The sequence below is a fragment of the Eptatretus burgeri genome, chromosome 1, assembly GCF_056783735.1.
Source record: "Eptatretus burgeri isolate ZD-2024b chromosome 1, Ebu_testis_v1, whole genome shotgun sequence".
Taxonomy (NCBI): Eukaryota; Metazoa; Chordata; class Myxini; order Myxiniformes; family Myxinidae; genus Eptatretus; species Eptatretus burgeri.
In genome coordinates this window covers 63104340-63129339 of record NC_140961.1, presented here as the reverse complement: position 1 = coordinate 63129339, position 25000 = coordinate 63104340, and the positions used below count along the sequence as shown (strand labels likewise).

At 42.7% G+C, this 25000-nt stretch overlaps 1 protein-coding gene and 1 long non-coding RNA gene across 10 annotated transcripts in view; one reads left to right on the top strand and one right to left on the bottom strand.

Annotated features, from left to right (window-relative positions):
- LOC147034598 (roundabout homolog 2-like) overlaps window positions 1-25000 on the bottom strand; it is a 543037-nt gene that overhangs the window by 280257 nt on the left and 237780 nt on the right. The gene's annotated exons all lie outside the window — the stretch shown is intronic.
- LOC147034599 (uncharacterized) overlaps window positions 24288-25000 on the top strand; it is a 21497-nt gene continuing 20784 nt past the window's right edge. Inside the window, exon 1 of one of the 2 annotated variants that reach the window (XR_015059381.1) lies at window positions 24288-24358. This is a non-coding gene — a long non-coding RNA (uncharacterized LOC147034599). Of the gene's footprint in view, window positions 24359-24390; window positions 24551-25000 lie in introns of those variants that run through there. The other variant, XR_015059382.1, reaches the window with a different exon arrangement.

Below are 25000 nucleotides of genomic sequence, written 5' to 3'. Positions count from 1 at the left end.
AAACACAACAGAAACATCAATTTAAAAGTGATTTTACTGCACATGTATATTGACATAACTCTCAAGGGTGAAAGAAGAATTTGTGGAAAAAAGAAGGTTATCACCTTTGTTAACTTCTCTGAATATACATCTTGCAAAAATTCCTTTGTGGGGTGAGGGAGGGGAAGGGGTAGGATGGGAGTCCAGAGGGATGGAGTGGAGAAGGGGTGTGGTGGGGTGGGCGGATGTGGGAGAGGAGAAGGGGTGGGTGTCTGGAGGGAGGGGGTGGGGGTGCGATGAGGGAGGGGAAGGGGTGGGAGGACGGACCCGGTGGTGTCTGGCAATGCTGGGTACCCTTGCTTTTGTGTATATATAGATACATACAGTGTATGTATAGATACATACAGTGTATGTATATATATATATATATATATATATATATATATATATATATATATATATATATATATATATATATCTATCTATAGTAAAACGAGGATGTGTAACTGTCAAGGAATTATAAAATATATTTTGATTTTGCCTTTTTAATAAAGGAAAAATCATCCAAATAGTTTAACTTCGAACAGCAGGGTTTTTTTTTGTCTCATCCTGAAATGCATCCGTGTGCATCTTAAACTCGGCTCCTCTCTAGGGAGGTGGTGTTGGAGGAGGGGCTGTGCCATCATAAAACAAGCATGGCCTAGTCAATCGACCAGTTTCTATGCATTTCAATAGTTCACTCGCCTGTGTGCATCCCATGTGAAACGAGAGACTATTGTGTAGTGATGCCATAAAATTAATTGCTCCTCTGATTAATTAAATCTCTTTTAAAATTAATTACAGCCACCGCCACCCAAAATGGCAATAAAACTATGCAAGGCTAACGTTTTGACGTCCAGACATGATCTTGGCGAATGCCTTCGTGACCGGAGTACAAACCAAAATGCCAGCAAAGATGACTTGAAGTTGAGCCCCACAAGCAGAGATTACATCATTACATCAACTTCAATCCTAAAAAGCTGCGGGTTGACGGAGAGAGAAGAACTACATGCACTCGTGTTGCAAACATGAGACCATGCATCATCTTCTGATTGAAGACAATATCCTGTTTTTTTATTTTATAGGATTTCTTATTGGTGAGGATATTCAACAATTCAGTCAAACCTGGAAACACAACACCATCTTTATGTTGGGGTTTAATAACAGAAAGCAAATTGAAAACAATCATCGGAATGTTTAAAATTGTTTCAGCCTGACCTTTGCCTATTCCACAGGTTTATGTGAGCAGTAGTCTTAGGAATGTAAGCAGATAAACCACAAAGCATTAGTCAGTCCTTTAGATATCAGAATAAAAGAGGCCTGTATCACCATCACAAGAACTGCTCACAGATACAGTACACCGGTTTTATAACTGTAGTATAATGTCCCTGACTTCCAAAGCCTGACAACATTGTATGCACAAGGCCTCCATAAACGACACTCATCGTTTTAAAATACCGTGGTCTTCCATAACCTCAGGAATTATTTTGTCACCTGCCTGAAAATGGAAAGGTGTCCATCTCCAAACTGCAAACACGAGGTGTACTTTCTTTCACAATAAATCACACAACACACACACACACACACACACACACACACACACACACACACACACACACACACACACACACACACACACACACACACACACACACACACACACACACACACACACTCTCATCGAGCAGGGCCTTCAAAATGAGGAAAGAAAGGGTAGCAAAGGCATCTATTGATCGAGCGGCACCTTAAACTGCTTCAGGCCACATGACCTGGCTTCTCGAGGTCAGAGTTGAAAGGTTGTGACCAGTCAACCTTTGTACTGTGTCACTATGAAGGAAATAAAGTATTGATGAAAAAGAAAGCAAATGAGGGATGGAATGAACTTTCTCACAGACCACTTGATCTTAGCAATCGCAGGAGAGAACAATTCAACTGCTGAGGTTATCCTTCATAATGCATCGTCACTCGAGACATCACAATGGTAAGTATGACATATGGAAACAAGAATTGCACAACTATAGCTAAAACTAAAACTAAACTAAACTAAAACTACAGCTAAAACTGTAGTGTGTTAGCTCTCATACGAGCCTCGACCAAGGTATACAAAAAAAAAAAAGCCTCAATACACTAGACAACAACAACACTAAAATAAACACTTTCTTAAACAAATCACTTTCATTATAATGTGGAGAGCAAGAAAAAACTAATTACAGTTCCTTCAGTGAGAACAATCTATTCATATAATAACACCAGCAGCTCTCCATTTATATGTTTAGATATGTTCTGCCTTTCAGGAGCACCACAAATTGGCCTCAGGATGAAAATATTCTCACAATGCCTGAATGTCAATGCAACTAATGGGCTGACAGGATGACCTAGAGTTATGCACACTTGCCTCGAGAGCTGTCTAACCTGGGTTGGAATCCCAGCCCAGATATGAACTGTCATCCCAGTTGTTTCACAGGCCTGGTGATTCATCAATGTTTGTGCTGTCTCTTGGAGAGATGGTAAGTGAGTGTCCCATCTGCCAGCATTCTTTGGTGGATGTTAAAGATGCCACAGTATCCTTCACTCACACTAGGTGAGCTATCGCTGGCATTATGACCAAGTTCCAAATTCATACCTGGATAGCATCAATGGCACAGCTGCACCCTCAACCAATGATGCTATCCTGCAGCCTTGTGCTGCATTACTAATGAAGAAGAAGTGCAACTCATGCAGCTTATTGAATAAACAGGTGATGCTTGGCTATCAGAACATGGTGCAGATTTGCATTGTGGATTGATCAGATGCCCAGTGAGATGAGTTTTGTTTATTGCGGACATGCTATTCTTGCCTTTTGTACATATTTGTCAGGTCAACCTGCTGATAAGTGTTCTCCAAACAACTTACTTAGCCTTAATCAACTAATCAACAAGGCAGTCGAGGCAATGAGAGATGAATCGATCCATTTTGTTCACAACTTACCGCCCTCTTTTCTGCCGACTTCCACTTAACCTCAACTCTCTCTCTCTCTCCTTCACCTCACCTTCCATATTTGCTCAATACCCTTCTCACTTCACAGTTTTGTTATACTCAATTATAATGTTTCCTTTGGTTCTCTTTCATGCTTTCAGGCTCCAGTCATTTTCAGGATGCCATTTGATTGTCTTCTTCTCAATTATTCTTTCAGCCATGTCAAAGCACCAAATCTCATTTATTCTACATCACCTTTTCATCCCTTATATACTACGAGGAAAAGTATCCGTCCCCAGTGACCGGAAAACTTGAATTAATCGATCGATTTAAAGAATGTTTTATGAACTTTAAAAAGGTTCGTTGTGTTGCACTCTTGGTTTCACTCAAAACCAAAGCTCTGAGCTACTTATACTGCTCACCGCTAAATGGTGGTGCAACATCAGGCAGCGGTGGTTGGATTTATCTAAATCTTGGTTTTTCAAACCCAGGGGCGTGGCCCCAAGTGGGGTCGCCGAGCAAATTTCGTGGGGTCGCGGGCATCTGCTTGCAGCGAAAAAAATTTGTCTATTTTCGATTGTTGTACGCTTTCACGGGATGTAATATAAACGGTTCGTTCAAAGTATGGGAACCGGCACAACATGACGCTTAGGATGGGATCCAGCCGATGCGCGGGATCGCTGAAGGGCGGTTCATTTTGGCAGGAAATTAGTGGTTTGATCCGCGGCCTCTCAGACTCAGACTCTGACTCTATCATTAACGTCTATTCACGTCTCCATGTACGACTCGAGACCTTATTTGTGATGGCAGCACCGACCACCAGCAAATCTCGAGAACGTTCTTACCAGGATAAATTTCTGGACCTTGGATTTTACGATATGGAGGATAAAAGTGGAGCACAGAGGCCTCAGTGTGTGATTTGTTTCGAAGTGCTTTCTACGGAGTCTATGAAACAAAATAAGTTGCAGAGGCATTTGACTATAAAACATGCGCCTTATCAGGATAAGGAGAGAGCGTTCTTTGAGAAGAAACTTCTTGCACTCAAGAATACGAGTCTTGACAGAGAGGGTACATGCAATCAGACCAATTCTCAGGCATTAGAGGCCTCGTATCAAGTGTCGCTCCATGTTGCCAAGACTAAAAAGCCAGACTCCATTGCGGAAGAACTCGTGCTGCCATGTGCAAAGGACATGGTATCTCTGATGGTTGGGGAGGAAGCGGCGAAGAAACTGGCAGTTATACCCCTCTCTGACAACACCATCCAAGGCAGAATAGAAGATACGAGTCTGGACCTAACGGCTCAGGTCGTACAGAAGATCAAGGAATCGCCGTGGCACGCCATACAGTTGGACGAGTCTACTGATATCGCATCGTAGGCGCAACTCATCGTCTGGGTCCGCTTCATCAAGGCTGATAACTTTGTCGATGAGCCTCTGCTCATCAAACCAATAGAGGCCACCACCAAAGGTGAGGATATTTTTGGGAACGTAGAGAAGTTTTATCGTGACCATGATCAGGACTTCGGAAAGTTGCTCGGTTCTACAACAGACGGCGCGCCAGCAATGTTAGGAGTGCGTTCTGGATTCAAGGCTAAATTGTTTGAGGTGGCTCCTCAGACCTCTATGGTACACTGCATGATTCACCGAGAAGCGCTTGCCTCTCGTACTTTGCCAGAAACCTTGCAGAGCGTGCTCTCAGAAGTCATAAAAATGGTGAATCACATCAAATTGAGCGCCCTCAACACGAGGTTATTCGGGCTATTCTGCCAGGAGATGGACGCCGACCATAAGAATTTACTATTCTACACTCAAGTCAGATGGTTATCTCGAGGAAACCTTCTTCTGCGCACTTACGAGCTCAAAGATGAACTGAAGGAGTTCCTACGCACATGAGGGAAAACGGCATGGGTAGCGTTGCTTGAGTCGGACTCTTGGCTGTCAGAACTGTGCTATCTCGTTGACATCTTTGAACATCTCAATGTCCTCAACCGCTCCATCCAAGGCAAAGACGCCAACCTCATGATTTTTCACGACAGAATGAGCGGATTTCTGGCGATTCTAAAATTACTGGCAGACAAAGCAGCTGTTAAGCGCTGCAGCGTTTCCCCCCATCTGGTGGAGCATCTAACGACCTGCCAGTACGATGATACTGAGCTCGACAGTCTTTCTGGGGAGATAGCACATCACCTTCGGTCGCTCATTGAACAGCTCGAGCACTATTTCCCTGAGCTGGATATGCAGTCCTTTTCTGTGGTTCGGGACCCTTTCACGGCTCCACTGGACTCGATTGCTGATGAAGATGATACAGCACAGGAAGAGCTTGTACAGCTCCAGCAGGATTCAGGAGCGCAGGCTCTTGCGCGGACGAATTCGTTGTCGATATTCTGGTGCAAAATGCTGCCGTCGTACCCGACCCTGTCACGGCGCGCCATTAAGGTTCTCATGCCATATCCTTCATCATACTTTTGTGAGCAGTTGTTCTCCACCATGGTGGTGATTAAAACAAAGTACAGAAATCGCCTAGAAATGGAGCATGATATGATCCTGGCATTGTGATCGACTTCTCCACGAATAGAGAAATTGGTTTCTGAAAAACAGGCTCATCCTTCTCACTGATATAAATAAATGTCATTTGGACTAAACTTCTGAAACATTCAACTGAACTATTTGGATACTGTCGGCTATTCTCCGTTTACTCGTCAATGAAAACATGACGATGGTGAATACAGTAAACAGTAAATGTTCTTGTGTCATATGAAATCTTATCTTGTATATTATGAATTGGGTTTTGAATCTTTTGGGTCACGCGATGTAGAGAGGTTCTAAAATTGGGTCGCCACTAAAAAAAGTTTGAACACCACTGATCTAAATGGAGGGTAAAATATCCTGGTTGTGAAATAAAATTTGGCATCAATATTACTCATGTTTATATCATAGATTATTTGTTGTAAATATTCTCCTGTCATTGCAAAAGTGAATGTTGAGCTTTTCAAACGCAGCACAGGAAGCGGCCACTGAGAACAGCAGACAGATGAGTGCATGGACATACACCACGGTTCACAATTTACTGTATTATGGATGACTTCCCTTCCAAGGAACTTCAACAAAGAAAGAAACCATTTGACCCATCAATCCCGCAATGGGTGCCAATAGTTTTTTGTGTACAGTCAAGGCTCATGGAAGAGTATGAACTTTGAATGGATCAAGATGCAACAGGACAAAGGAAGCAGTAGTGAGAGGGGTTTGGGGGGAGGGGAGAATAACAGCACAGTTGAAGGAAAAAATAGAGGGAGACTTGGACAAACAATGAGGTGGGGAGGAATGGGGTGGACAGGATGGATACAGAAGGAAACTTCTTTCCACCCTCCCCCTTCTTCCCACCCTCCCTATTCCTCTGCTCTCCCTCTGCTCTCCCTCTCTTCTTCTCTCTTCCTCTCTCTCTCTCTCTCTCTCTCTCTCTCTCTCTCTCTCTCTCTCTCTCTCTCTCTCTCTCTCTCTCTCTCTCTCTCTCTCTCTCTCTCTCTCTCTCTCTCTCTCTCTCTCTCTCTCTCTCTCTCTCTCTCTCTCTCTCTCACACACTTCCACTCTCTCGTCTTGTCCTGTTCATACCCATTTAGATCCTAACTTTTATTGGAAGATACCTTTTTGGTCTTTCGATCCGTTTACGTAATTATAGGCCCTTATTCACCATGATAGACCCCAATAGACCCTTTGAAGAACTTAAACCATTTACAACCATTAGAAACCTTTGACCCTTGAGATGTGTAGACCTGTTAGATCACTTTGGACACACACCACACAAACATCTATAGAGTCTTCTTGCAATAATAAACTTTTTCAGCAAGTAATGCACAATCTCCTCGTACCCGGAGAGTGGGTACTCTGATATGTTGAACAGAAATTGCATATTTGGTCACTGAATTGGTTCACCAATCAAAACAATGAAACATATTGTTTTTTTAGGTCAAAATCTCAAAGGGTCAAAGGTCAAGGTCTTCAGATCAGATCATGTCACTCTGTTTTTGACAATTGACCATTTAACTTTTAGCATAATGTAGCTCAAGAAGATCTTCAGTGAAAGGTCTAGTGGAATCTACAATTATATATGTCACTGCAATTACGAAGTTATTCAGACTTCAACACCAAATAGGTCAAATGATATCATCCAAATTCATTCCTCGCTGCATAACCAGTTAAAAATTGCATTGACTTTGAGGATGTCTAAGGCATTCACAAGGCAAAGTCATGGATACAGACTCGGGTGTCTGCAAACTCGTGCCCACAAGTGGATGTCGACAAGGGACCCTCAGCTTCACAACAGGGCCTTGTGGCCATCCAGACTACTCGGTCAAGTCTGGCCTCAAGCACAAGGAATCGTCGGCCATTCATCAAATGCAATTAACAGCAATGTCCTGCCGCTTCTCTTTGCTCCGCCTTCGCTTTCCCACCCTTGGAAAGAGGGAAAACATAAATCTCTCACCACCCGCTGCCTTGTCACACAGTGAACCCATTCCCAGCCTGGAAAAGCGATACGTGCTTCCTTTACTTGCAATGCTCCCCCACCCAAAAAATAAAAGTCCCAAATCTATTATGCAGAGGAATGTGCATTTGCAATTACTTGTTCTGGATTACAACTTGCATGGAATGAATTAGCAGAATTATTCAGTCATATTTCTGCAAAACAGGGAGCTATATCTTTGTAATGATATTCAGGCTTCAACACAATGGAACAATTACACGAAACATTGCTCCAAGCACAATTACCATAAATAGAGCTTGTTTGGTTGAACGAAATACAGTCAACAAAAATTTTGTTATATAACAGCAGATTCTGAACATTGCTCAACCACAAATAAAGCCTTGTGAAAAATGAGGATTATAATTACAAGCTGTGGATATTATGGACATAAGCCAATATGTACCAGCTCATGTCCACAAAAAAAACACAAAAAACAAAAGAATAATGCTTTTTGACCAGCCTGATGGCTTGCGGCAGATCAAGACTACACGTTTGTTTCATTTTTACAAAATTTATGCAACATTTACAAAGCAATAACTGTAAATGGCTGATACAAATTAGCCAAGAGTGAACGGTTGCTGAAAAATTAATCCATTGGGCAAAGGTGGTCTTTTTGATGGTCCAGTCAAAGAATCTGCCCAATGCTGATGTGCTTTGAATTCTATTTCCTCTATTAATTCCGAAATTATTTCAGGTATCCTCATGCTCTTCAACTAATGTATATATAATATATGCAAGCTCATTCTTCAGTAGAATGATTTCTTACACAAACTAGAAGGGCACTAGGTAGAGTGCATACTTCCGCCATATAATGCTTGATCCACGAGGAGAACATATCGGGTGCAATACATTTTTGAAATATCATGCCATACGGTACTTTATCGTTTTTGGCCCTATCTCTCAACTGAGGTGAAGAATCATTTAAAAAATGAAATAATTCTCCTATCCAGATCCGGATTTGGATCTTCACCAAAATTGAAGCAGTTTATGCTTGTGACACACCCAACCTGTTCACCAAGTTTGGTCCGAATCAGTCAACAACTTTTGAGATATTGTGCTATATATCGGCTTTGCCCTATCTCTCAATGGTAAAGATCACTTTAAAAAATTGAGCAGATCCAGATTGGGATCTTCACCAAAATTTGAACCAATTATTTCTTCTCAAACAACCAACATGTCCCCCAAGTTTCATCCGAAGACATCCACAACTATTTGAGATATCATGCTACATATAGTTTTTGGTCTGATCTCTCAATGTTGAAGAATCACTGTAAAAATTTGAGTCGTCAGATCCGGATCCGGATCTTCACCAAAATATAATCAGTTTATCCTTGTCATACACCAAACCTTTCCAGAAATTTCATTCCGATCCGTCCACAACGTTTTAGGATATCATGTAAACAGACAAGCCGGTAGGCGGCGATGGGTCGCCGAGCATGGAAACTATAAGATATGGAGCAAAATGGATGTCATATAGTGGATAGGGAATCACCTTCAGATTATGCAAATCAAATCTCATCCAGTTCCATCCACTGATAACTACTCGGTATCCATTTGAATGAAAAGTACCGAAAATGCGGTTTGAAATCAGAAATCCCCAAAGTTCGAGGGGGGTGCTGTGAGTGAACAAAGATCTAAATCGAAAATCCGGCTCGATTGTTTGTGCACATTGTATTCCAGACGATTAGTGTGAATTTTCATGACCATCCGACCGTAACCCAAGGAGGAGTAGCATTTGGCGCGAAGGCACCTCGAACTCTCGCATATTATCGATTTTTGCACTAATTGACCTTTGACCCCTGACCTAAGCGAAATCGGTCAATATGTCCTGAGGCAAAGTTGTAGTACTCATTGAGTACCATGAACCTGCAAAGTTTCATTCGTATCGATGCACTCACCCGGTCGCAAGGGGGCCTTCAATTGTCGCCAATTTTCACGCATACCCTAATTGTAGGGGGCACTGTGGGTAAAGTATTCCATATATCTCAAAAACCGGAATGTATTTGATAGAGCATCACCTGTAGATCATTTGTGCCAAATTTCATAACCCTACATGGGATAATGGCTTTCGGAATTGATTTCACGTGAACGGTACCGATTTTGAAAGTGTTTCGGTTGTTGCTAGGGAACCATAGCGTCCCTAGCAACCATCACAATTTACAAAGCATAAGGTCATAAGATGTGCCTCCCACCCGAGTTTGGTCAAAATCCGCCCACGTTTACTACCAATTATGCTGATGACAAACGAACAAACATCCAAACAAACAGGCAGAATTACTGACAATAAGGGTCACCTATTTCGGCGACCCAACAGACAGAGAGAAAGGGCTGAAAACATAACCTCCTTCACCTTCGGTGGTGGAGGCCATAAAACACCCAGTAATTCAATACCGATGATTGAAATTAGAAAGACAGGCTTTGAAGAATATTGAGGTGTATTTTAGTTAGATTACAACATTATCAGTCATGCCAACAGGGATTGAAAATAAATATATAAATAAATAAATAAATAAATAAATAAATAAAAATCAGAGAGTAATTAAATAATGATTCAATGAATAAAACAAGCAGTCATAGACTGGTACTTACGAAATCATCAACTTGACCTCTGATCTTGTCTAATAAAAGCTGTCGCTAGAGAAGGTAGCGACGCAAACCAGAAGTTTCTACGATGATTCTGCACCAAACCATCAAAAATCGAATGTTTGACCTCACTGTGACCTTGACCTTCGACAGATTTTGACCAAATTCTAATGAGCGCTAGCCATCACCCTCCTGGATCACGTGGTGTAATTTGACATTGGTAGCTTCTTCCCTTCTCGAGTTATCGTGCCTACAAACAAACACACAAACACACAAACACACACACACACACACACACACACACACACACACACACACACACACACACACACACACACACACACACACACACACACACACACACACACACACACACACACAAACAAACACACACACAGAGGACGGAAGTCATCAATATACTTACGAAATCTTTAGATTTCGTCAGTAACAATGAGAATATTTTTAAATGGACAGTTTAAATGAATTGCTGAGTATTATGAATTTGCAATCTCATGGGGGCACTCGGTCTTGCACTTACCAACAGGCTCTGCGTAGGTGATCAACAAAAGAAAGGTGACAGACATATTTTATGGATACGGGATATTATTTCTGCATTGTACAAGAGTTGCAATTAAAAATTACAAACATGGATGGCCGACAGACCAAATCCATGAAGATCTGTATAACCTGTACCAACTACATATTTTAATAGCCCCCAGTTAATCCGACCTTCTCGTGAGATCGGACATGGGAGATAAATTAGCTCAAGTCTTTCATGTACCGGCTGGCAAGGACATTCGATTGGAAGTGGTCATGGCAGGAAATTTGAAATTTGGCCAGGATGCCGGTAACAACTTGCCTGGATGCTCCACAAAAGATGCTGTCGGATGTTTATTGTCCACAAACTAATGTAAGCACAAGGGATACCCAGCTTAACATCCATTGTGGCACATTGTGATGCAATGCCATTCCTGGGAAGTACCAATCTGAAAGTTTGTAGTACTATCCGGGGAAACGAACCCAGACTAGACAACTTTAAGGTAAGTGTGCTCCCTCTGGACCATCCTGTCAGAAGATGTTTAATCTTTAGTAATTGGAAAAGACATGCTGAGTTCGGTCGTGTTATCTCGCCGTGTGGAACAGCTGTTTTGGCAGTTCAAGTCTGGTTGCCTTACCTCTACCCCTGATAGATTTCAGAGAGATTTCTTCACATTGTGTCCTTGGGGTTAAATTTCACTGTCATTTTGAAATACTGAGGCTTTCTATCCAGGAAATACTCATGGACCATCAAGGGATGCAGCAGATGTTATATTATGATGTCACTTCTGTGGTACAGCTTCTACCTGTTGACAAAGGACTGTATTATCATATTATATATATATAGCAATGGTGTAGAGAGAGTATGTGTGTGTGTGTGTGTGTGTGTGTGTGTGTGTGTGTGTGTGTGTGTGTGTGTGTGTGTGTGTGTGTGTGTGTGTGTGTGTGTGTGTGTGTGTGTGTGTGTGTGTGTGTGTGTGTGTGTGTGTGTGTGTGTGTGTGTGTGTGTGTGTGCATTTGGAAGCACAAGTATGCATACTTGTATTCCTTGTAGAAAAATATTTCAAGACAACATTGTGTTGGCAATCTGCATCAGTTACTGCAAAGGAATCTCTGTTGGTTTTATATCCAGCTCTGCACAGTCAATGGCTGAGAAGGACATGCTTAATATGCACAGCTCACCACTCTGCAATATCCGGTGACTGGCGAAAAGGTGTTTCCACTTTGAGATCACAGCAAGCTAGCAACAGATCAAGCTGAAGATGAACATATAGGCCCTGCTATCAGAGTCTTCACAATGTTGAACAAACAGTAGCTCGTTGGTCCTGCATTATTAACGAGCCGTGTTGCTGCCATGAAGGAAATCCAGGGCGGAAATATCGGCTTAATTGTGCGGACAGACTCGTGGTATTAAGGAGAGATGTGGCCCCACCACGGACGGTACGATTAGCATTACTGCCATCAGTGCACAGAACACCAATAGACCACTGCAGTGTGATGTGGCATGTCCTCGTCGATGTTTGCCAATCTAGTTATGAAGCACAATGTGCAACTACCCAGGTAGCCAACGATAACAGGCTGACTCTGGCGAGTCACCTTGCCAGCCATCCTTGAGGTTTCACGTATTCGTTCCGGTGCTCTTGGCTACCTGGGTATTAGACTGTCAAACATTGTGTTCCACAAGGATACACAAGGAACTTTGGCACAGGAGGAGGCCTTTCATCCCATCATGCTTGCACTGCACCAACACAAGCATCGTCACCCATCCACATACAAGGTAACTACCATGCACACACGCCGATATCCCCACACCCTTCTATCTCCAATGCATCCAGGTAAATGTCTAAATCCCATTTAAACGTAACCACCCCTCTGCTGCCACGACTTTTCTGGGAAGACCTTTTCCATGCGTTAACCTTTTTCCTGCCGATTAAAATTTCCCAACTCTCATCTTCAAACTATGGCCCCTGGTCCTACCACTGCCCAATCTGCTGAAAAACTATGCAATATTCCAGATGAGGCCTCACTAAACTCCTATACAGTGTTGACACCACTTCTTTTGATTGATAATTTATCCCCCCCCCTTCGAATACAACCAAAAACCATGTTAGCTTTACCTACAGTTGCCTGGCACTGTCCTGTCTGCTTACCCCTGGACAACTATATATTACCACCCCCAGATCCTTCTTCTGTGTGTCACACTCCAATACTGGCCCTTGCATCATGTAAGCCCTATTTTTATTACTCTTAACCATCCACAACACCTTACATTTCTTATTTGCAACAGCAGAAACCCGAGAATGAAGCAGCCATATGCTGATCTTTTTTGTTTTGTTTTTAATGAGAAACTCGCCCAACGAGAGAGAAGCCGCTTTGCCACTTTGGGATGCTGGACCCCGCATACGATTGACCCAGAATATGGCAATTATTTGGAAAATTTGGCCATCGAGGGAATGAGAATACCGCATCATCAAAATTGCCCCATACTTCAACAGATAAAATGACCATTGTCGGCCATTGCGGTAAATCACCGAAGCCTTGAAGACACCCAATAAAAACCATTCCACTTTTGTCTCTGACTGGGATGCAGGCATTGCCTCGGCTGAATCTCCGGTTGCAGTGTAGCTGACACTAAAACGACCTGCGATAAATATGGTCACATTCCTGCATATAATGAAGGAAATAATGCACCACGGAAGTATATGCACAACAACAATAACATCAACAACATCCACAACAACAACAACAACAAATATTCCCAGCAAGTATTGATTCATTAATTTTATATCTGATTAAAAAAAATTGCAGAGTCTGATAATAATTATTATCAATGTTATTCTCCAATATAATATGTGCCTCGAAGTTCCACTCATTGGCATGAGCAGATGGCCTAGAATCGTGATCGCGACCTCCGAGTTAGTGATGCCTTCGGATCGTACATATGATCCCATATTCAATCTCAGTGTCATACGTTTGGGCTGGAATGTGGCCTTCATGGCTCAACTGAAAACCACCACCACATTCCATAGACCACTGCCGGGACATGAGGACTGGCATCGGGTCTGCACCACCTGAAACACACATAATCGATTTTCTGCGGCCTTGCGATGACACGGTGCATCTGCTCGAGGTGCTCCACTTGTGCCCAGGGTATGTCTGTGGTCTGCCGGCCTCGCCTCTGCCTTACAAAGCAGTTTCCCCGTGGGTGGGTGGGCGAGGACAGCTTTAACCTTATCAACGGCCGTCTAATTAATTATCTGCACACGCTGTTGCCTTGCGCAGGCACTTAGCATAAAATCAATGCAGACACAGTGACGATCTATTATTCATCTGGCCAGCTTCAGTGTCCTGCCTGGCCTGGGTGGTGCCCAGACAGCTTAAGCAGCTATGGAATGATTCACAGTCATCTCTGTCCTCAACAAGTAGCAAGTTTGGCCAAACAATGCATTTCTGCAAGGCAGCCCTATCGCCTGCTCTGATCCGATTAATTAGCAGTTGGTAATTAATTCTAAGACCCAAGAAAATAGGTCAAGACGGGGTAGGAAGAACAGTGAAAGCCATTTGACTGATAAGCAAGGGTAAGGATTAGTGAATGGGCTGTAAATGAGTCCAAGGAGAATACCAAATGAGACTTTTGTCCTTGCAGTAGAAATGAAATTATTGCAGATGGTGACTTGTAGCGCTATCCGTGAGGCTGTAATTACAATGGTAACCATATGCTGCTCTCAGGAAATTGAGCAAGAGATGACCGCTTTGCCGCATCACCTATATCAATCAATGTCCAAGATCTAAGTTTTGGCAAAAAATTACAACAACAAAAAAGTGGACTACAATATTACTGATATAAATCATATCTCTGTTTGGTCTTGCAGAACTAAAAAAGAAGTTGTAAGTACATGGAATGCAACAAAGATCGGTGCTCCACCATGAAAGTGGTCCACTTCTCAGAACCCCCAAAAAACTCGCTGGCTAAAGGGGGACGGGTGGTGGAAAAGGGTGAAGAAAGGGGGAATAAGGTGGTGGAATAATTCCAAGTGACTGACATCGATTACTCAGCAGGAGGGTTCTGGAGATGGAGTGGCATGTACAAGGGCAGGCAAAAAAGTGGTCAATGGTCTTAGCCAGAGGATAGAGTGATCAGCAGGAAGGATGAAGAACAGACCGTTGGGTGGACGGCAGAGATGATGTTGTGATCAGCATCCATCTCATAAGTGGACAGATGAGATTTCCAGCCTATCGCTGTTCAAGCTATCAAGTCATTCAGTGGCTTCAAGCAAATAAATTGCTTTTTAGGTTTAACTTCCATCATAAAGTGCTTCTTGTTTGGCCATCTGCTGTATACATTAATTCTCAGCATGCAGATGTTGAGGTTTGTTGAGGTTGGTTAACGATTCAGAATGTGCAATGAACTCTTCACTGTTTTTCACTATTCCTAACAAAGTTCTTGTTCTGATGTAGAATTGTTTATAACAACTATCCAATCACTTGGGACCTCTTCCAGATGATCGAACTGGTATTTTTCTTATCAGCACAGTGACAGTAGATCTCAACAAAAGTTCTGGCATGTTCCCGTAACAGATGGCAATATGCCAAGCAGGCTACCCAAATCTCTTAAGTGGTATTTTTAAACTTACGTGAAGTGATACACTCACTCTGTCACAACAAAAAAACCACTTAAGGCCTCCAAGCTAATTCTTCAACACAACCGGTGGTAGAAATGCCATACCTTGGGATCTCTGACCTCACTACCAGTCAATAAGTATCTTGAACATGAGAATCTGATATTGAAGCGAGTCTTCAAATTCAAGCATCACCCTGGCAGTGCCAAGGAATTTGCATGTAGTGCCATGAAGTATAGCTCTCCACTGTGGATATGGTGGCTCCATCGTCCTGTCTCAAAATCCTTGAGACATTGGAGTCACGTCAGAAGTGCCATAAGTTTCTCTGAGATAGAAGACCAAACCTTTCTCACCAAAAGCATGACACTGGCCTCTTGGTCAAATAATATATGTAATGTTGGTTCTCACATTTTCTGTTTTTTTTTTCTTTCTTTATTCAAGCATCTTATTATCTGCCTCTACAATCTTTCAAATAACCTGAATTTGGTTTGTGGAATTACTATCCTGTGTTTCTCAACATCCATACTTTCCCACTGTTCTAATAAGGAATAGTTCACTGGTATATACTGTATTTTTCTATTTTTTCAGTTCACCTACTTCTGAAGCCTGGAATAAGCTTAGTGGTTAGGGTGGTGGCTTGGAATCCCAGGGTCCTAAGTTCAAGCCCTGTTGCCACTGAATTAACACTAGGTGGGGTTGACTCAGCCTGTCATCCTTCTGAGGTCAGCAAAATGAGCAGCAGTGTACTGGTAAGAGGGGCACTGCATCAGTGGCATAACTGTGCCCCAAACCAATGATGCAACCAGTAGCCAAAAAGGATGTACAAGATTGGCATGCACCTCTGATCTTTTGACCCTGCACAAACCCAATCATGTGACTTCTTTTTGGTCTGTTTCCCACTTTCTGCATGTACATTATAGTTAATTATTAATGAATTCTTATATGAGCCAAACATCTTTTTTGTAAAGTATAAGGTCATGGAAGAACATGTATAAATGTTACATACACTAACAACGACATTAGGACACATCAGTATACTTTTAAATGAATTACAACGACATTAGCAGACAATGCACAAATCAAAACAATAAACAGGATTTGAACCTGGGTCAAAGCATGATGAACTATGTGCACATATGGGGATGTGCCAAGCAGGTTCGTCAAACATCTTCACTGTACCATATTAGCCTGGTGTTGGATTAACGGTTAGGGTGGCTGTCTGAAGATCTCAGTGTCTTGAGTTCAAGCTCTTGGTATCGTTGAATTAACACCTGGCAGGTTGACTCAGCAAGTCATCCTTCCGAGGTCGGTGAAATGAGTACCAGTGTGCTAGTAACAGGGGCATTGCATCGGTGGCACAGCTATGTCCCCAGAAAATGATGCAGCCAAGCAGCCACACGCCGCATACAAATCAATCATATATATCTAATCATGTATATCTATCTAATATATATGTAAATATATCTAATCTTATCAATTTTACAGAAATTACCGATGGAATTTCTTTAAGATGAACATGTAAACCACTAACTTGGTAATGCAAGGTTTCAATCTCAAATTCATTCAGAGGCCATTATGAAAACAACATCTACAAATCTTAAGAACTGGCACAGATCATATTTTGTATCGACAACGGCAGTGAATATACTACGGACATAACAGCAGATTCTGAAAATATTGGGAACAAACACCATCAATCTGCTCTTTTGACCTTGTACACAAAGCACTTTTATCCTTGCACTCTTCACATCCCTTTCTCTGTAACTCTCCCATCACATCTCCCCCCTCCCCCCACCACCAACACCCACACACCCATTCTTGAGGACACTATCTAATTAAACAGCATATCACACAGCAAGCTATTAACTGCAGACTGACTTACTGCCTTGGCTAAGAGGCTAAGTGCCTTCTGAAATCCATCTTACCATACCTCTGGCAGTATATATCAATCTATACTTAAAGCGGCAGGCAACCAAGCCACATCGGTGGCATCAGGATTGATGAAAAATAGATATGACAATGTGCTGGCATCATGTTTCCTGACACAGTAATCATCTTCATGCAGTAGCAGGAAGACCACCCTATCTTGTGGTGTCGTTTATCCATGACATGCAGCATCAGAATCAGAAAACATGGATATCATCTCTGCCTCTAGAGCGTGTGTTATGGATGAATGGACACCTTCAAATGACCCCACTATATCAACAAATAAAAGAGGAGTGAACCACAGTCTGGTCATAGTAGGATTACATTCATAGGGGATGTATCGGTAGTAGTATTGAAGCTGTAGATTAACGGCTCCACCAATCTTTGGGGCACTGCATCAACAGCATAGTTGCAACGAGCGAACAAAATTCGTTCTCGAATGCCAATCAAATATGGATTTTCTGGATCAATTAAGTGTCAACGTTGTTGGAAGTTTATTATCACTTTTCAAAGTTTTTGGAAATACGATGGAGCAAGAATTCAGTGAGATTTAAACCTTTGTTACCTCCGCCACCGAGGGTGAAGGAGGTTATGTTTTCACCCCTTTGTGTCTGTTTGTCTGTCTGTTAGTTTGTCTGTGTATAGGATCTCTCAAAAAGTTATGCACGGATCCAGATCAAATTTGTGTACAGCTTGGGTGTGTGACAAGGAGGACCTGATTAGATTTTGGTGAAGATCTGGATCCGGATCTGACGACTAGAATTTTTAAAGTGATTCTTCACCATTGAGAGATAGGGCTAAACCAATATATAGTACGATATCTCAAAAATTTGTTGACGGATTTGGGTGAAACTTGTTGGACACGTTGGCTGTGTGACAAGGAATAATTGTTTCGATTTTGGTGAAGATCCAGATCTGACTACTGGAATTTTAAAAAGTGATTTTTCACCATTGAGAGGAGGAGGATTGCAACCATACTCTATGCAGAGCGTTGGTGCTGCTTAAGCAGTCTCCTTGGCTATTGGGCACAATCCTGGACAGGTCGCCACTCTGACACAAGATACCAGCATGCTGGCACTCATTTTGCCAACCTCGGAAGGATGATAGGCCATGTTAACCCCACCTGGTATTAATTCAACAGCTGAGCAGGATTTGAACTCAGGACCTAGGATCCAAAGCCTGCCACCCCTAACCATTAAGCCAACACCAAGCATACCATTGAGCGATAGGGCTAAAAATTATATATCGCATGATATCTCAAGTTGTGGATGGTTGGTGGACAAGTTGGGTGTTGGATGTATCGCAAGGACGAAATGATTTGATTTTGGTGAAGATCCGAATCAGGATCTGGATACGATAATTGTTTAATTGTTAAAGTGATTCTTCAGCATTGAGAGATGTGGCCAAAAACGATACCGTACTGTATAGCATGATATTTGAAAAATGTCATGGGCCTGATATGTTCTCGTGGATCAGGCATTATGTGGTGGAAGTATGGACCCTACCAAGTGCCCTTCTAGTTATTCATACTTTCTGCCTGCTCCATGATTCCCGTCCACTCATTTAACCCGATTGCACTTCATGCCTCATAACAGAGACATTTTAGACCTCATCAGGATTCCTCATAAATACCCAACCAGCATTATGCTGTAAGAAAGCAAGAACGAGGACGCAAGCCACAACCAATAGATAATTATAAGTGACCTCCTTGCTCTATTGAACAAGCTTCCTGGTGAAATCAGTGACTATTAGGCATTGGAAAAGGAAATATACCTGTGTGATACTACAATTGGACTGTTAATGCAAATTGCTGGTGTGGTGAGGAGCAGGCAAAGCTCAAACTGTCCAAATCGCTAGGCAGCAGTAAAATCCATTAGCACGAAAAGCATGTGACAAGGGTGCTCCGAGCACTCAGCAAGGCCTGTATCCACCTCTTCAAAGGGAGCAATCTAAATAATAGTCACAAAATTTGCACTCTGCTGTTGAGAGAAGCTTGCGACGCCACTCCCTATGCCAAGGCGCGATTCAAAGAAAACATAAATTACAAAATGTGCTCGTTACGTGGATCCACCTTTCAAGGCATGCCAAGGCTCCATCCATTGTGGTGTCACCAAGAGCAGCCTTTCAATTGTGACAGGCCTGTCATTACGCGAGAAATGGCTTTGACCCAGGCAACCCACAGCCGAGGAGAGTTCTGCACAAAAGGAACCGCTTTGGAGGGCAAACCCCATGCATTCAGCCTCGGGCATCCCTGCAACATGGAAATCTACGCAGAATCCAGTGGGACGAAGCACAGAAAGAGGTTTCTCCATTTGGCCACTTTTGCTCATCGCCTGCCATGAGTCACCCATGCACGGCTGACGAATTGATGCTTTGGTGCTAAATTCACATCTCCTATTAATATTTAATTTGTCATCATTCTTAGAAGCTGTTCTGCTCATTAATTTCCATTCTGAGCAAAAGCAGACCTGCCGTGATGCTGCTCTTGGTCCACTGAGAGAAATGACCATATGTGCATGACGTCCACTTCCCTATGGGTTATTCAATCTGCCCACAGATCCCTCCAATCTCCTTTATGAATCAAACATCATCTGTGGCCTATTCTGCACCAAGAGCCTGCACGGTTCAAGCACCATACAACAAACTCCTTATGTGATGGAAGGCTAATAGCCTTTTGTGCAAGCCAGGAAAACCGCAGCTCAACTCTGTTCCATCATGACTTAAGCTTGCCTAAGCCGAATGCTTTAAAGGCCTGAGCAGACTGAAAAGCAGCTTCCTTTTAGGTTACTTCATACAGCCCTACCAGTGGTTCAATCTCCTGGTGTCCTCCTGTAAACCAGAGGATTAAATTGGACCTTCAGCTTAATGTGACAATCCCATTGAATTTGACACCTTAAATACCAACAACTATTATAGGATCAAGGTCTGTGACCTTCAATGACAAATATTGGCTTTACCTCCTTCAAAAGCTTCTCTCTAATTGAGCTCGGAGTTACTGTGCATTAGTCGATTCAGTTCAAAACAATTCTTTCCAACTATGGAGGTCTGCCTCAAAATGAACCAGTTCAATTAAGGACAGAATGTTTCTAATACCTGATATGAGGACAAATTCTACTCAGGTGTAAATTGCATTTTCACCATTTTTTGTTTCAACTTCAAGAAGAGGAATTTCATTCCAGAGGCAGCTTGTAATGTCCTGGTATAATTAGGCAAAATATGAAATGGGATGAATAAAAAAAAGATAAATGATTCATCTAGTTTGAATCAAATTGTTGTCGAGTGAAGCTCGAGCTGAAAAGATAGATCTTGAAATCATTTTTTGGAAGTACATTGTCAATGTTATGGATCCCAAGGCACGGTACTGATAAAATCTACACTAATAAATGTCAATGCGTGCGTGTGTGTGTGTGTGTGTGTGTGTGTGTGTGTGTGTGTGTGTGTGTGTGTGTGTGTGTGTGTGTGTGTGTGTGTGTGTGTGTGTGTGCGTGTTTCCTCTGTAACTGCAAAACCATAAAATCTATCAGCCTGAAACTTGGCATGCATACTAAGAAAGCTCGAAGGAAATGAATGACTGAAAATTGGGTGTTGGGGTTAAATAAAACACCCCTTTTGAAAATAATTAACGGCCTTAGATATTTATATCCTTTCTCAAGCATATCCTCAGTCACTACTCTCTGTGAGATCTTAAGGCATATCTTGGGTCACCTCGCTGGGGTCTGAAGCCGCCATGTTTTTTGGCCTGCTCAACCCTGCCTTGACTTGGTGAAAAACTATTCACGATAAAGTTTTTTTTTCCACTTTCCTCACTCATTACACTGAACAACAAAAATTTTTTACTGGAGATGTGTAAAGTGATTTAGACTAATTTGGGTACGCTGATTTCAAAAATCATAACCGTTTTGCTGTATTATGTCAGGATTTTCAGTAACAGAAATATTCCCATTGCCTAGAAGTCAGGATTTCAATGAAATTTACAAAAATTCATTTATTCATTTATTTCATCATGAATGCTTCAAAATTATAGAAATTACAGAAAAACTCCACTAGAATGTAATTAAAAATGCTTTAGGCATTTGGCTTTGCGTTTGTGCTGCTCTGTGTCAGTTTCACGATGCAGGAACCAGCAGAAATCACCCATCATGTTCGGGTTGTGCCGCCCTTGGTAACGCGTCTCCATGAGTGAAATCTCTTGGTGGAATCGCTCGCCGTGCTCGTCCGAGACTGCTCCCAAGTTGTCAGGGAAGAAGTTCAGGTGCTGGTGTAGGAAATGGATTTTCAGGGACATCCTGGAGCCAAGTTTCCTGAAGGACTCCAGCAGCTGCTGCACTATTTCTTCATAGTTGTCCGCGCGCTCGTTCCCCAAGAAGTTGTCCGTCACAGCTTTGAAGCTCCTCCACGCTGCCAGCTCTTTGGGGTTTAGAGTTGTCGGAAAAGTTTCGTCCTTCATAATCTGTCGGATTTGCGGTCCAACAAAGACACCAGCCTTGATCTTGGCCTCCGACAAGGTGTTGCCAAACTTTTCCTTGAGGTATAAAAACCCACGCCCATTCAGATCCATTGCCCGTACAAAACTTTTCATCAAGCCGAGCTTTATGTGGAGTGGTGGAAGGAAAACCTTGGCTGGGTCGACAAGGGCGACATGCTTCACGTTGTATCGACCAGGTACATGCTCTTTTCGCTCTTCCCAATCTTTCTTCGTCCAGTGATTATTGTCGTCTCTGCTATCCCAGAGACAAAGGAAGCACATGTATTTCGTGTAGCCTGACTGCAGCCCTAACAACAGCGCCACCACTTTCAAGTCTCCGCAGATGTGCCAGTTGAAGTCATTGTACTTGATGGAATCAAGCAGCTGCCGCATAGTCTCATAGGTCTCTGTCATGCCGAACGCGTGAGCCAGTGGGACTGATGGTTTCTCGTTGCCATTGTGGAGCAAAACAGCCTTCAAGCTGTTCTTCCCCGAGTCGATGAAGAGGCGCCAGTCTGCAGGATCGTGATCACACCCAAGTTCTTTCAACAGACCGTTGATGTCACTGCAGAATGTCATCGTGTCTTCCATCTCAAAGAACTCAGCCATGTCTCTGTGACGTGCTCTGAACAAGGATATCTTGGTGTTAGGTTCAAGTAGATTCCACTGCTGCAGCCTTGATCCAAGCAGCTCTGCCTTCGCCTTTGACAGCGAGAGATCTCTTACAAGATCATTTAAGTCTCCCTGGTTCAGAAGGTGTGATTCTTGAGTGCCGGGTTCAAAAGGTTCATCATCACCATCCTCTTCACCACTGCTTACAGCTATGTTCTGATCAGCTGGAGGTGTTAGAACGGGGTTCTCGTCATCATGAGGCACAGGTTTACGAGCAGAGACGCAGTCAGCGTACTTGATGTGACCTTTATTCTTCTTGTTGAAGCCGGCGATGCTTGTGCAGCAGAAATAACAATCATCATGATGATTCTGCGGCTCACGCCATATCATGGGCACCGCAAATGGCATGCTCGCGCGCTTGCCCACCAACCACTGAGTCAAGGTTGTGTGACAGCTTGTGCAGCAGATGTGTGGTGCCCAGCTCTGTTCTTGGTCCCCCACCTTACACCCGAAGTAGTGAAAGTAGGCGGCCTTCATTTTCACTGCTGTAGATATACTTCGCTGTTGATCTTTTTTGGTATACCGACCACAGACATAACAGAAGTTGTCAGGATGATTGGTACAGGAACGCCTACTCATCTTTATCTGAAAGAAAGAAATATAACACAAGTTAACAACAATTGTACGAAATAGACATGTTAAAGACATATGTAAATTTCATTGAAATCCTGACTTCTAGGAAATGGGAATATTTCTGTTCCTGAAAATCCTGACGTGATACAGCAAAACGGTTATGATTTTTGAAATCAGCGTACCCAAATTAGTCTTAATCACTTTACACATCTCCAGTAAAAAAAAAAAAATTGAAATTTGTTGTTCAGTGTTATCGAATGCCTGTTCATCATAGCTATGGATCACTGGGTACATTGCAATGCTTATAAACAACCGAAGACGTCAGCGTCCGTTGCTATATTTCATTTCTGCATTTGCGATCACTGCGAGAATCTCTTAAACAAAGCAGAATTACAAAATTTGAGCTCCAGAATCGAACGTTCAAGCAGTTCCGACCCCTAGAAAAGTGTTAATTTGTCTAATTCGGACATATTTGACATTTTGGGTACCTCTGGGAGGTGTACGTCGAACAAGACGGTTCGGTGATTGCTAATCATGTACCAAGCGAGCCGTTTCTTATCAACAATTTCGTTGGAATGCTTAAGCCAATTAGCAATTGTTCTACAATATTCGCTCTGTCACTGAATACTGTATGTCTATCGACTTGAACAAAGTCCAGGGTTACTCACCTGCGTTCTTAGCCACACGTTGTTCTGTGGTGAAACAGGCGGTGGCTGGCTCGCTGAAAATGTGAATTATATTTTTCAAAACGTTTCCCCTTTTTGTGCGATGTTCCATGATATGATCCGTCACTTTGGCATAGATAAATACAAATAAAAATTAAACATTTCCTTTTCAAAAGTTTCTTCAACCATTTTTCTTGGTGAAGCTGCTTGGCGCATGTTTAAGTTTCAATGGCAATACCGCGATTCTATACCAGAGATAGGAAGGCAAAATAAATTATTTGATCACAATGAGTAAAAAATGTTTTCAGTTATGAAATAATGAATCACCACATCATGGCAAAAAATCCGAGAAGTACACATGCTCGCTTTGTGTAGCCTGGATTTGAATCCTGACCCAGTTATAAACTATCATCCTGGTGTTTCACAGGCAGGGTGATTCATCAATGTGTGTGCTGTCTCTCAGATGGATGATAAACTGGGCATCACATCTGCCGGAATCCCTCACCAATCTCCTTCCCTCACCACTCTCCATCCCTCACCCGTCTCACCCCTATCCCACCTCTTTCTCTACCTCCCAAATGTACCCCTTCTCTCCCACCCCTCTCCCTCTCTCCTATCCTGATTTCTGCCTCTCTCTGACCCCTCCCCTCTCCCCCCCACTTTCCTCTTCCCTCCCTCTATCTCTCCCACCCCTCCCTCTGCTTCCCTTCTGTTGAGGGGACTAGCATGTACAAATCAGATTCAGAGTGAGCCAACCGGTGGGGTGCAAAGGTCGTTGCATGCACGAGCATACGTGTGTGCAGGCAGACCTTTGCCAGGAAGATAGCGTGGGTTTTAAATGCTCATGTCCCAGCTCCCAAAGTGTGTGTGTGTGTGTGTGTGTGTGTGTGTGTGTGTGTGTGTGTGTGTGTGTGTGTGTGTGTGTGTGTGTGTGTGTGTGTGTGTGTGTGTGTGTGTGTGTGCTGTTGATTGTTATCTTCATATGCGGGTTTCAGAATGTGGAATGGAGTCCTCCCAGGGTGGGCTCGAAGTGTCCACCTTCCTTTCAGTAAGGGGTCATGATTCATGGACCAAGCGGTGGTCAAAAGTTTTCTGTTCTCAACGTTTTGTGCCGAGGGCTCTCTTCAGGATCGTTACTGAACCCAGGACAGCCTCCAACTGTAGTTCGTTTTGGAATAATATTCCCAGGAATGGTTTTTAATATCTCTGTGAGGTTCTTCATCATCATCATCATCATTCCCATAGCTCAAACCATCACTGGTACAACTTTGGCATTCTTCAGCTTCAAGGATCTTTTCACTTCTTTCTTGAGGTCTTGGTATTTGGTCATTTTCTTGATTTCCGCATCTTTAGCCCAACATCACTGGTATTAACACTTCCATTAGCAATGCCTTCTTCTTTTTTTGTACGTATGATATCTGGTCGCAATGCTTTGTTTTCGATGTTCATGCCGGATGGGATCTTTAGGT